The following is a 15,035-nucleotide window of genomic DNA, read 5'->3' as shown; positions in this document are numbered from 1 at the left end:
TTTTGATCCAAAAAGGATTCAGAAGTGCTCTTCTACTTTATTACTCATTGACTGTAAAATATACAGTCTTTTTGACTAAAATGGCCAGAATGATCTTTCTAAAATATGCATATGATCATGTTACTTCTTTGCTTAATAATGTATGAAGCTCATACTACCCATAGAGCCAAATAAAAGTCAATTCTTTCAGCCTCTGTAACTATAGTACTAGTTAATTTCTCTATATTCATCTCTTATTCTTTACAAATAGGCTACTAATTTCGTTTGGTGAGACATTGTGTTCATTAAGAAGTACTAACTTTGGACATGGTTCCATAGCGTAGCAGTTAGCATGTCTGCTTTACACACAGAAGGTCCTGGGTTCACGCCCCATTGGAGCCACGGTCCATGGTCTACAGCCATGCCACCCTGAACAAGCCCAATGTGTGATCTTGGAAGTTAAGCAGGGTCGAGCCTGGATAGTACTTGGATGGGAGATCTCCTAGGAAGACCAGGTGCTGTAGGCATAAATACTACTACTACTACTACTACTACTACTACTACTACTACTAATAATAATAATAAAGGAATATTAACCTTTCCAGACTCTCTTGTAGCTAGGAATGTCCATGTAATCTAAATCTGACCAATGAGAAGAGGTGGAAGTTTATGGGGTGGGGCTTGTGGGAAAGCTCTTCAAAGGGGACAGATTCAACTGTCCCATTCCTTTGACTCTTTGCTACTCAGTCTTACTTTTTACTGCAAGAATGCTGATGAAATGTGACATTTTGCAATTATGAAAATGAAAGACAAAAACCAAGTGCTAATAATGAAGGACAGATGAAAGACAAAAACATGTACCAAATCATGAGCTTCTCTACCTGCTTAGCATAGCCTATGCCTATACTGCTTTTTCTGTGAGACTAATAAAACCCTAGCTAACTTGTTCAAGCCGCTGTTGGCCTAGTGTTCCTAACTGATGTAGCTTACCAAGCTTCTAGAATCTGACCCCCAAAACTTTCAAGACTCATCTCCCCTCACTGTCTTTACTACCTGATACTCTAACCATGCCAGATTTATTACTCTTTCTCCAACTTGTCCTATTCTTTGAAAAAAAGTCTTTTTGTTTTAGAATAGTTTTAGATTTACAGAAAAGTTACAAAGGCAGTTCAGATAATTCCCATATACTTCCTACCCAGTTTCCACTATAGTTAACATCTAATAATACCATGGAACATTTGTCACAACCAAGAACCCAACATCAGCATATTACTATTAACTAAACTTCAGTCTTTTTTCCTCCTTCTGTTACCATATATTTGACCCCCTTTGCTCACTTCTCCTCTTACTCTCCCTTTCCCTCTGGCAATGTTTTGTTGTCTACATCTATGAGTTTGTTTTTGTTTCTTTTGTTAATTTGTTACTTTTTGTTTTATATTCTACATATGGGTAAAATCATACAGTTTCTGTCCTTTTCTGTCTTATTTCACTTAGCATAATACTCTCAAGATTCATCCATGTTGTCACGAATAGTAATTTTCATCTTTTTATGGCTGAGTAGTATTCCATTGTACATATGTATCACATCTTTTTTATCCAGTCATCTGTCCATGGACACTTAGGTTGTTTCTATGTCTTGGTCTTGTAAATAATGCTGCAATGAACATAAGGGTACATATATCTTTATAAATAAGTGTTTTCATATTTTTCAGGTAAATACCTAGAAGTGGAATCACTGGGCCATATGGGAATTCCAGTATTAATTTTTTCAGAGAATTTTATACTATTTCCCATAGTGGCTACCTTAATTTACATTCCCAGCAGCAGTGCCTGAGGGTTCCTTTTCTTCCACATCCTCTCCAGCACTTATTATTTCTTGTCTTTTTGATAATAGCCTTTCTAACAGGTATCAGGTAGTGATTTGCATTTCCCTAGTAACTAGTCATGCTCAACTTCAGTCTTTGTATGGATTTCAGTAGTTTTTTTTCACTAATGTCCTCTTTTTTCCCCAGGATTTCATCCAAGATACCACATAATATTAGTTGTCATCTCTTGGTCTCTTCTGGTCTGTGACAATTTTTCAAGTCTTTTATTATTTTTGATAACCTTGACAGCTTTGAGAAATACTGCTGGATATTTTGTAGCCTGCTCTCAGTTTGGGTTTGTCTGATGATTTTTACATGGTTAGGTTATGGGATTTGGGGGGGAAGACTACATTGCACCAAAGGCATATACTATCGACATGACTTCTCACTGATATTAACCTAGATCAATTGGTTCAGGAAGTGTTTGCCAGATTTCTTCACTGTAAATTTACTTTTATATTTTACCCTTTGTATATTCTTGTTTAGATGTGAGTGCACTCCACACACAAGGTGTGTGTGTGTGTGTGTGTGTGTGTGTGTGTGTGTGTGTGTGTGTAGGAGATTAGGCTTGATCTTCTGGAAGGAGGAGTATCTATATAACTTGTCTCTAAGACCACAATTATTTATTTATTCAGCCATTTGTTTATATCAGTATGGACTCAAGAATGTTTATTGTATACTTTGAGTTTTCATCCAATACTACATTATTTTGTTGTTCAAATTATTACAGTTTGACTTCTGTATTCTTTTGACATGCCCCTATTTTTCTTTTCTTTTTCTTTTTTTTTGTGGTGGGGGGAGTAGTTTCTCACTCTTTGCCACTATAAGATGTTCTGGGCTTATCTTGTATCTTCCCTGACCCAGCCCTAGAATCATCTATGTCTCCAAGGAGCTCTGGTTTCTTTTATCGAAGAATGATGTTAGAAACAAGTTCTGGGCACTGGTGTGCTCATTGCTACTGAGATGTCATTCTTCTAGGCCCTCCCAGCTGGCAGAGCTAGAACATTTACATGTGTATACTAACTCATGACTACACACATATCTGTAATTATTTCTACATCTATCTGTGTCTATAATCATGGGTTCATGCTAATGCTTCTGACTTGAATCTAGAACTCTGTGGTATATTCTAGCCTTTCCCTCCTGTTTATCTGTCATTTCTTGCCATGCCCCCCACCCCCCAATAGTGATAAACCTGGCTTCTACCACTTACCATCTATTTATTTATTAGTTCAATCTTGATATACATGTCAAACAGTTTCAAAATTTTTAACCTGTAACCCTGTGAGAAGCAAATCTACCAATTAGACTATGGAGTCTTTTATATTTCCATTTGTCTTTAGCTTTACATTTTTCAAAGTTACCGAGGTCAGTGTTTCTTTCTCCAACCCCCTTTACACATTTATAAAACACATTTAGGTTTTTTCGTCTCAGTGTGTTTCATCCTGCAACACTCCTCTCTCCATCTCCTGATCGATTAAAAAAATCTGCATGTAAACCTTTAGGGATTTAACAAATGCATAGCAATGTATCCACCACCCCAGTTCCATACAGAATAATCCTATTACCCTATAATTCCTCTGTGTGTGCCCTTTGTAGCCCCTTCCTTTCTTTCTGAAACTTTTACTTTACCTAAAACTTACTTATGCTCTTCTGCTGGTGTCTTGCTCCTCCATTTAAGGATGGCTCAAACATCTTGTCTTCTGTGAATTCCATCCTTTGCATTCTTACCTTCCAATCTCACAGTACACACATTGTTACTCAAATATAATCATTACTAAGGTTCCCATAGTATTTCAGTATTATTTCTATTATAGAGTTTAAATTTTATAATGAAATTATTATTTTATATTTTGTCTTCCCTACTCCATAGTCAGCTTCTTGGGACCAAGGACTATGCTTTGTTCATTGTTATTTCTCAAGAACTAGGCTTACAGTTTGTGCTCATTAAATGTTTGTGGTTTTCTAAATTGGATACGTTATAGCTAATATTCAGATTAACCAGCTAATTAAACTGAACAAGTATTTATTGAGTACGAGGTAAGCTCTTGGCAGTTTAATAGGCGCTGCTGTGGAGATTACAAAATGAATATTTCATTTAAAATATCTGTCGGTTTATAATATCATTCAAACAATAGTGGTTGATGTTGACATGTGTTTGTGGTCAGGAGGTTGGGGCTAGGGGTGAGGAGGGTATTTTGGGCAGGCAACATTTCAATGATGCAAAATGTAGATTAAGGTATTCTAAGAAATATTGGTTCAGAAAAAGAAAAAGATAAAACAAAAACAAAAAGCAAAGGTAACTAGTTCTTTCAATATCTCCTCTTAAAAGAAAAAGGACAGACTCAGGGGCCATATGGCTTACCTGACTAGCTATATTTATTCTGGCAAAAGCAGCGCATGTGTATTGATTAATAAAGATCTGTCTGGTCTTGGTTCCAGATTCTTGGACAGAGCTTCTGAAACCTTTGGAATTTTCCAAGTGATAGGAGTGTCTTGTTATTCGAGAACACCCAGATCATACCTGAGTTTATGCTAATGAGATGACTCATGGGCCCTTAGGTAGCTTCTGGATGAGGAGGCTGGTCACCAGAAAGATCAACAATGTGATTAGAGGGTTGGAACTCTGAGCCACCTAGACTGCTAGGTAGCATATGGATTGAAGACTGAGTTCAATCACATGGCCAATGATTTACTCAATTATATTTACATAATGGAATCCCAATAAAAACTCTGAATTTTGAGGCTCAGGGAGCTTCCTGGTTGGTGAACACATTGATGTACTGGGAGGGTAATGTGCCCTGATTCCACAGGGAGAGGGTATAGAAACTGCATTTAGGACCCTTCCTGACCTTCCCCTATGAGTCTCTTCACGTGGCTGGTATGGATTTGTATCCTTTATAATAAAACTGTAATCCTATATATAATGCTTTCTCAAATTCTGTGAGTCGTTCTAACTAATTATCAAACCCGAGAGAATCATTTGATCCCTAAAATTTGTAGCCAGTCATTCAAAAATGCAGATGGCCTGGGAACCTCTAAAGTGTGGCTGGCATCTGAGGTGAGGACAATCTCATGGAGGACCGAGCCCTCAACTTGTGGGGTCTGTGCTAACTGCAGGTGGTTAGTGCCAGAACTTAACTGCAGTAAATGCATTGGGGATGGAATAGAATATGTGCACCAGCAATGAGTGAATGCAACATCAATACAGAATTCCAGGCTTGATGTGAGGTCAGAGGCATGTTTGAAGGACTGGTCTTTTAAGTTTTTTCAAGTCACTGCTTGTGGGTTTCTTGCTACTCCTCATACAAAGGTGGGGGCAGATGGGTTGGTGCTATAGACTGAATGTTTGTGTCGCCCCCCAAAATTCATATGTTGAAACCTAATTCCCAATGAGATGGCATTAGGAGGTGGGGGACTTTGGAAAGTGATTAAGTCATGAGGGTAGGGCTCTCATGAGTGAGATTAATGCTCTTACAAAAGAGGCACCAGAGAGCTCCTTTGTCCCTTTCACCATATGAAAACACAGTGAGAAGATGGTCATCTGTGAACCAGGAAATGGGTTCTCACCAGACATCCATTCAGCCAGTGCCCTGATATTGGACTTTCCAGACTCCAGAATCGTGAGAAATTTCTGTTGCTTAAAAGTCACAGAGTCTATGGTATTCTGTTACAGCAGCCTGATGAACTAAGACAATGGGAGAAGACACTGTGTGAACATGGCGAAATGTGGGCCTGGAGCTGGGCCACCTGGGAGACCATTCCAGTGGTAACATTACAGCATCAAGTCTATATTTCCTCCAGGCGTGGGTGCTTCGGGGGCCACAGACCTGTAGGACCCTACCTTCTAATGCTTCATATAGGGAGGTTCCTAATTCTCAATAGTTATGGTAGTAGGTGTATATTTTTTTCTCTAACAGTAAATGTTATTGATATTGATATCCAAATGCTGTGTTGCTGAAAATAATCACATTGCCAAAATCTAGCTTTATGCTGACAGACTTAATTCTGACTGAACACAGTTCACAAATCAATAAAATGTTATTATCTAAAGTTCCATGCCAGGATCTGAACACTGCGCTAATTTAATATGACTTAGCACAATTCCATGTTACGTTTCTATCTTTGTTCTGTGAGCTCAAAGAAAATGAAAATATTTTTGAGGTAGTGACACCCTGGGTTACACACACCCAACTCCTTCGAATGTGGTTTTTGGCGACAAAGTTTCAAAGTAAGATAATGTACCTGTGGGATCTCTCAGCCTGTCCCTTACTCTTTCTGTTTCCCACCAGGCCTTAGTTCCTACAAGACCTTCCTTTGTCAGAATAACCTACCCTCAGCAGGAATTAGCTCCTAAGGTGGTGCCTTTCCCAGGGGCATCTGCATTTTAGCAAGAAACGCGAGAATGCCTCTAAGTCAGAACTGCTCAAAAGAAAGTGTTGGAACATGCTAGGTGGAAAGAAGCCCACGAGTGGAAAGAAAGTGCAGGCCCAGCCAGCATCAGCAAGACCTGGGTTTGAGTTTCAGTTCTGCTACCCTTTGGCTTTGTGAAATTACTTAGGTTTTTAGTTCCTCTGGGGCTCAGTTTCTTCACCTGTAACTCCATGGAAAGGGAGAATTAACATTTACTGGGCTCAGTTTCTTCACCTGTAACTCCATGGAAAGGGAGAATTAACATTTACTGGGCATTAACAACCTTATGTAGTAAACATTATTATTCCCATTTTACAGAAAAGAAAACTGAGGGTCAGAATAAATATATAAATTTCCGAAGAACATGAATCTCGTGGTAAATGAGAGAGCTTCTAAATGTTTCTGAAACTAGTGACCTAAGACCTTCACTTTGAGTTGTCCTCATAGGATGATAAACTGTTCTTACTCCTCACACAGTACCCTTCCCAAAGGGACATTGGGCAGCAATGAACAGTAAGTTTTGGTAAGTGATGGAAAGTCAGATTTCCTTCAGCTCCTCAGAAGGGAGAATAGCTATGGGGCTGGGAAGACAACTAATCCAAAGCCATTTGCCCATTGGCCATTCATCCTTCCTCCTTGATAAAGGGACCTGTCTTTGTATGGATTACAATAAGGCAGCCATAGTCATCCCTTTCCCCTAGAGCAGATTCACACTTGCCTAGCTGTCCTCCTTGCAACTAGCTCTGGCTATCTCTCCTAGTTCTGGACATGAGACCCAAAGGACAGTCTTCTGGGGAGATTTCTAGAGAAGCTGTTCTCCTGTAATAAAAATAGAGAGATATGGGAAGAGAGCCTCTTTCTTTTCTTCCTTCTCTGGGAGTGTTGCAGGAAGACCAGTGTTTAGAATGGCTGCAGCCATATTGTGATCATGAAGTCAAGGCAAAGAGTATTGCAGAGAGGCTGAATCATCCAGATAGAGCTTCATCTCGGTTTTCTAGTTAGGTGAGATAATTATATCTCTTTGTCATCTAAGTCACTCTTGGTTCCATATTCTCTTACTTGCAGCTAAGACACCCTGTCTAACTGTCCTGGTCTGTAGGAATCTGTGTTCCCTTCTCATTCTCCACTCCTGAGTGTCCTGTCCTAGATATTTTAATGTGGTAGCGATGGCTCTAGAGTTTCTCAATAGTCTGACCCTGTGAGATACACACATCTTTTAGGTCATGAGAGCTCCTGAGAAAAAGCTATCCCATTCCTTATCTGTAGGGACTGAAGAACAACACAGTGGAGACAGCTTCTTAATTGCAAAGCCCAATACAAAAGAAAAATCTGGTGCCCCTTGTTCAAACATTATAAAAAATTTCAAGACAGTGAAATCAGAGCATTAACCCAATCATGAAGCCCTTCTGAGCACAGGACCCTGTATGACTGCTCAGATCATTAGTTCATGGAGCTATCCTTGCAAAAGAAAGATGGTTGAGAGTCACTGCCTCCCAGCCAGAATCAAGACACATGACTCTCTACTGGTGGGAAAAAAGTGTTCTCCAATTCCCACTGTTTCCTACTCAGTTTCCAGGTAAGACTATCTTTTTGGAGCTTATGTTTTCTTGTGCTGGGTCCCTTAATTTCGGCCTGGGTGCCTTAATATTTGTTCTGATATGATTCTACTCTAAATTTTCATAGGATGAAAGGGAACTAAAATTATTGAACCCCGTTTCAAAAGGCATTTTTCTGTGTATTATCTCTTTTATTATCATAATCTTTAGGGGAGAGGTGTTTTAGACCTATCTGTGTTTTACAGATGAGCAACCCAAAGTTCAGAGGCATGAATTGACAGAGATGTAGTTGAGATTTCAACATAAGTGGGTCTGTTTCCAATGTTTGGATATTTTCTTCCTCATCCCCCTTCATCTTTCCTCCCTTGGTAACCCTTTCTTACCAGTAAAGCTTCAAATAACACACCTAGTTTCCATGAGCGAGTCCCCTCCCTCCCAAGTGAAGTGGGAGCATTACATCTTGTTCAGCCTTCTCTGTCCATGGCAGAGGATGTTTTAACAATTACTTATATTCTGTTTAATCCCACAGGAGTAATCACTGTTGGAGGGTAACAATAAAACAGGTTCACTGGAATTTCCTGAAGGTAAGGCTCTCCTCTAAACAGTTTCATTGTAATGAACGGTAATGGCAGAGGCTGTTCCTTTCTACGGCAGCTTTGATTGGCAGGGAAATCCAGACTGCAGGCTGGAGCCAACAGTCTGTTCTTTTGTCACAGAGATTGGGCTGTGTTCCAGGCACCATTTCAGTGAGTGCTGAAGCTGATAAATGCCCTTGATAATCATCTTCCCTCAGCTTTCCAGTCCATCCCTTTGCATTCCATAAATATTTCCTGAGTGTTCACTGTAATCACTGTGCTGCCTTGGGGCCAGAGAGTTGAGACAAAGCCTCTACCCATAAGAAATTCATTATAGTTAATGTAGTACAGTACAACAGTAAAGTGTGTCAAAGAGGGACTGATGTCTGCTGGGAATCCAAGAAGAGTTTCCAGAAAAGATCTCTGAGTTTAATTTTGAAAGATTAGTAGCAGTTTTCCAAGGTGGAGGTATTGGGAGGGTAGGTTCTAAGCAGAAGGAACAGCATAGCATGTACAAAGACATGAAGCAGCATTGTGGGTTAGCTATTACTGTGTAACAAATCGCTCCTAAGCTTAGTGGTTTAAAACAATAATTATTTCTCATGGATTTGCTTGTGGGCTGGTGGATTTAGCCTGGGCTTATTTTGGGATTGGCTCTATTCCACGTGTCTCTCATTCTCCTAGTGCCAGACCACTAGCATGTCTTAGTCATGGCATCAGCAGAAGTACAAGAGAACAAGTGGAAACACAGACACTGTCATTTCTGTCACATTCTATGGGACAAAGTAAGTCATAGGGCCAAGTCCAGATTCAAAGTGTGGGGATGAAGCCCCGTGCACAATGGGAGAGTATTGCAAAATTAAAAGGCTTAGGGTATGGATACAGGAACAGGTGAAGATTTGGTTCCATTAATGCAATTTACCAACGAAGAGTTTCTCAACCGTGGTAACGCTATTGACATTTTGGGATGGATTATTCTTTTCTGTGGGAGACTGTCCTGTATATTGCAGGGTATTTAGCAGCACCCCTGACCTCTTCCTGGTAGGTGCTTATACATCTCAACTTCTGACAATCGAAAATATCTTCAGAGATTCTAAATGTCCCCTAACAGGAGTTGGCAAAATTGCCCCCATTTGAGAACCACTGTACCAAAGTGTGTTTAGAATATAAAATATCCCAAATTGTTCGAGTGTAAGATACAAAATAAGGAAGTAGAAAGGGGAAGGAGAAAAGAAGGGAGTAGAAATGGCTGAAAAAGCAGCTGCAGAGGTATGTTTTTGTAGGATTTCATAGGCCAAAATTAGGAGCTTAGATTATATCATAGGATATTGGATTTGGGTTTTGGGTAACTGACTGTGGTGTGTGGTGACCCATTCATCTGCAGCAGTGACCCTTTTGTTCCCCTTGTCAGTTGATGGCCAGCCTTGGTACAGGGCTTTTCTGAGCTATAACAGTGGCAGCTCTCTCAGCCACCCAGGGGTGGAAGGAGAGAGGCCACTCACACAGAGGCACACATTTCTGTGTGCTTCATGTGGCATGGAACACTGGTTTATCTCTGCAACTGCATTGAGATTAATGATAGCCCTTTTCTGAAACATTTTGCTCTTGGGCCTCGAGGAATACATTGTTCCGATAATGCCTTTGATTTTTCTCTTCAGGGGATGCTGCTGCTGAGTAATAGCATTCATATAAATACTTCTTTGCCTTTCAGAGAACATACACCCTTCTGAATTATACACTGCAATTTAGAAATTACACTCACATGTAGAATAATATGGCTTGGTGTACTTATTAGGGAGGCTGGCATCAGTCCTTCAATTGTTAAGGATCCCTGGGTAGTTCTATTATGGTGTAAATTAGCTAGTATTTTTCCAAGTTCATTATTGGTATTTTTATGTCCATTATTTATTTATAAGGCATTAGAGGTACACACAAGTTCATGGCCTTATGAGAGAAATGTCTTCCAGTTAACTTGGCATTGCAGGTCTTAGCAAAGAGGCACACTTTTCTTGAAATCAGAATTCTTTCAAGTCGATTTGATGGTTATGGTTTATAGCACAAATACATAGAGGGTGTGTCTTTTTTTTATTGAATTTTTGCTGAAGGGGACAGAATCCTGTGAGAATAGAGTGCCTCCTGAATGATGGCTTTTGACAGTCTAAGCAACTGGTTTCATTTTATGACAGGGGAACCATAATGTCTTGTGGGACTGTTACTGTGTGAAGTGATTAGGGTTTGAAGGATGAGATTTGAGCTGCATGTGGTGTTTCTAAGCGTGCTGGAACATTATTTCCTGAACTTGCTGGATCCCAAGAATTACCTGATGTGCTTGTTAAACATTTCTATTTTTGGGCCCCATAGAGAGAGGCCTGGGAATTTGTATGTTTATCAAGAACTGCAGGTGCCTCATGACTGGGTAAGTTTGGGAAGGAATTGGCTAGACTCTCAGATTTGGCTTTTCCTTCTAATCACCGAGAAAGATTTTCAACATTCAGATTCTTAGTCTTCTCCTGAAGTCTCCGGGGATAGGGCCCTGTAATCTGTACTTTAAAAAGTTTTCTAGGTGATCGCTCCAGTTTAGGTAATACTGCATGAGATTGCAAATTTTATGAGGTCAGAAGCCAAGAATCCAGCTTGTCTACCTTTGGATCCTAGATCTGCCTAGAACCATGCTTGGGCCATAGTAGGTGCTCAATAAATATTAGTTTAATGAAAGAAATCTTAACACATCATGTTCCCATGAATTTCTTCTCTACTGCCTTTTTCTCTTCTGTTCTTTTTCAGATGCTAGAATGATCAGATTAAACATATTTCCACTCTTGGATTTTTTCTTAGTAGAGAAACATGCATTTAACTGAGTTAATGTGCAGTAATTCATTTGGGGCCTGGTGTGTGTGTATGCGGGGGTGGCGGGGTGTTCAGCATTTACATATCTGATGGGAAAATGTTTGGCTAGCAATCCAGGGTTTACAAAAACAAAGCAAACCCCAAACAAAAACTTTTCTTTTTTTTCACATCCTTGATCTAGAAAGTTCTCACAGGACCTACCCTATTTCTGTTTGTAATCCAATTACTCTGCATGGGAACTGCTCTAAGGGGAAGAAGAAGACAGACTCTCGGGACCAGGCCAGTTACTTTGGGCAAAACACATTACTGGAGATAACGCCTACTCCACAGGGTTATTATGAGAAAAAAGTAGAGTTTGACAGCCTTTAGTGAACTATAAAAAGTATAGAAAGTATCTGTATATTTATAAAAAAATATCTTTGCTCTTGGGAGACAGTGTATTAAAATAGAAAGAGCTCAGGTTTTGGTTTCAAACTGAACAGGATTTAAACCTGGCTATCCTACTTATAAGCTCGGAGATGCTCTGAGCCTCAGTTTCCTGCAGAGTAGTTTAGAAGGTTAAAAGAATAAATGAGGTCAGGCTCCTACATGTGGAGAATTTGATAATAGGAGATATCCTCATGGGCATACAAGTAATCAGTCTGGTTCTAAGACACTTATGAGGTAGAGGACACAGTAGCTCCAGCCTGTCGGGACAGATGTCCCTCATGGTGCCACTATTGGGGAGAGAGGGTAGAGGCAAGTTACCGTTAATTGCATTTTAAAAAATTGTGTTAAAAAACACATAACATACAATTCATCCTTTGAACCATTTTAAAATGTTCAATTCAGTGGCACTTAGTATATTCAGTGTTGTGCAACCACCATGACTATTTAGTTCTAGAATATTTTCATCACCCCCAAAAGACACCTTGTATCTGTTAAGTAGTCACTACCTATCCCACACCCTCCACACCACACCCCAGCCCCTGGCAACCATTAGTTTGCTTTTTGTCTCTATGGATTTACCTATTCTGAACATTTCATATAAATGGAATCATATAATATGTGGCCTTTTGTGTCTAGCTTCTTTCACTGAACATATTGTTTTCAAAGTTTATCCATGTCATAATATTAACTATATATTACAGATGAGGAAACTGAGGCTCAAGGAAGGTAAGTAACTTGTCCAAGTTCACTTGAAGCCCAAGCAGTTTGGCTCGTGGCAATCCTCATCTTTATGCCCTTCTGACAATTCTTGGATGGGCTGTACCCTGGTTGTTGTCCTAATTAAGTGACTATGTGGCTATCCATTCAAGGTTCTTAGTTGAATTCAATTATATGTACTATGGAGATAAGTGATCCATCAGGCTCGGAGTTTGTCCAAACTTCTAAAAATAAATCATATTTCTGGGTCAGCAGTTATGAGGGCCACACTGAACAATGACAATACCTTGGACACATTTAGCCCCAAACTTTTAGTCCTGTTTTCTATTGCATCCTTAGATAAAACAGCATTTCCTTGTAGATTCTGATCCTGCTCCTCCCCGCCCCCAGCCTCTCATCACACACACACACACACACACACACACACACACACACACACACACACACACACACACACTTATGATGGAGGGGCCTGGGAATCAGGTGTTCGACAAGTATTCCAGCTGGTCTTTAGGAAAGAAGACATGGTCAGGTGATACTAATTCTTCAGATTAGGAAACTGAGACCCAGCAGAGGGGTGACCTCCCCACGGTTCTAGATTATGTTCTCTTGACATCTCCTGATGAAGAGTGGAGTGGAGGCCGGAGGTACCAGAGTATTAGTTTTTCTAAATATTTATGTTTTATTACCTCCTTAGCTCTTTGAGGAATGGTTACATCAAAGGCCTATTAACCTGTGAGCTCCTGGAGGATGAGGACAGATTGTTGGAGTGCTCTCCTAGCATGTTAAAAATTAGTGATGACTATAACACACTGATGACAATGATGATTAAACTCAGCTCGAGGGCCTGGATCCAGTCCCTTAACTTCTCTGGATGAAGTGTCTTCCTTTGTTAAATCAGGATAATGACACTCTCCTGCTGTTGTTTGTGAGGCCAATTAACTACTGTCTTGGAAGGACTCAGACCTATAAACACTTTGTAATCTATTCAAATGTAAAGAGCTTGTTGACTAGGACTTTAGTTTGTGAGCTAAAGCATACAAAAGCCAGAAGATGTAAATGTGTGCCCTGTGAAGTCAGGCTGCCAACCCTATCCCTATCTGCCACAATAATAGTTTTTCTAGTGATTCGAACCCTATAAAACAAGCAACCAATGGTTCTGCATTACAAACAGAACAACAAACAAAACCTTGTAGGGAATGAGTATGAATTGGTCTTCAAGAGATATTCTCCAGTTATAAGTAATGGCCTGAGGGGTGTGTGTGTGTGTGTGTGTGTGTGTGTATGTGTGTGTGACGGCTGTTATTTTGGAGTTCTTTTTTCATGGTGGTGTCAAGGCCAAAATCATTATATGGCAGATCTGCTTTTGGAAATCATGCTAATTTAAAATTACTTGTAGTAAGACTCCTATCTTAGTCCATTTGGGCTGCTATAATAAAATACCATAGATGGGGTGGCTTATTACAAAAGAATTTATTTCTCTTGGTTCTGGAGGCTGGGAAGCCCAAGATCAAGGCACTGGCAGATTTGGTATCCGATGGGAGCCTGCTTTCTGGTTCCTAGATGGCCATCATCTTGACCTAATCTCCTGACAGAAGGGTTAAGGAAGCTCTCTGGGGACTCTATATAAGGGCACTAATCCTATTCATGAGGCCTCCACCCTCATAATCTAATCACCTCAAAAAAGGCCCCACCTTCATATATGATCACACTAGGGACTAGAATTTAACATATAAATTTTGTAGCAGACACAAACATTCGGTTTAGAGCAACTCCCAGCACAGCAATCCCAAGTTATATTGCTACTTAGTAGCTGACTGCAGGCTATTTTGTCCATGTTCAGGCTGAATGAGGGCAGGCCAAGGAAGAAGGGTGTGGAGAGGAGTCACCCTGTCTAAATAACCTCACAATTACTCCAACCCACATCAGAATCTTTATTTACTTTACCCCTTTGGCCTTCCTCTGCAAACCAGTATCTTTTACAGCTTCTATAATGGACAAAACACTTGAACACTGCTTTACCTCATTTGAGCTTGAGAACGACCCTCTGAGGCAGTCAATATTTTTATTTCCGTTCCATTTTACAGATGAGGAAATTGAACTCTAGAGATGTGAAGTTTGCCTTGCCCGTCTTCTTTGGGGTCATTTTTATTACAAGTCACCTCGCTTCTCTTGTGTGAAGTTAGTCTCCCCAGTGACGCTGGGACCCAAATGACACAGATTTGGGAAGATTTTGTTCTGAATGATGGCAGTAAACAGATCAGGCAGGGTGCTCTCCTAGATATGGGAAATTGATGTGAGTTTTGGGGATCCCAAAAGTGTGATCTGGAGGAGGCTCACATTTCTTCAGTACCTTTAGCATGTCTGGCCTTGTGTTAAGCTACTGATATGCAGTATAGCCTAGTGGTTAAGTATGAGGTTTCAACTCCTGATTTTCCCATTTATCAAGTTATTTAACTTCTCTGTGCCTCAGCTTTCTCTTCTGTTTAAAAAAAATAATAGTAAAAACCACAGCAGTCTGTTTTTCATGGAGTGATTGTTAGGATTAAATAAGTTAATACATAGAGAATTCTTATGAACACTCACATTAGGGACAGTCCCAAGGCTGCGCAGTGAGTAAGTGGCATGGCTGGAACATGCATCCAAGTCCCTCC

At 40.1% G+C, this 15,035-nt stretch overlaps 1 pseudogene; it reads left to right on the top strand.

Annotated features, from left to right (window-relative positions):
• The first annotated feature begins 390 nt into the window (after positions 1-390).
• On the top strand, positions 391-506 carry LOC111744163 (annotated as a pseudogene).
• The last annotated feature ends 14,529 nt before the right edge of the window (positions 507-15,035 follow it).

This window comes from Pteropus vampyrus, unplaced genomic scaffold, assembly GCF_000151845.1.
Source record: "Pteropus vampyrus isolate Shadow unplaced genomic scaffold, Pvam_2.0 Scaffold128, whole genome shotgun sequence".
Taxonomy (NCBI): domain Eukaryota; kingdom Metazoa; phylum Chordata; class Mammalia; order Chiroptera; family Pteropodidae; genus Pteropus; species Pteropus vampyrus.
The sequence above is the reverse complement of the archived record's forward strand: the minus strand, read 5'-3'. Positions and strand labels throughout refer to the sequence as shown.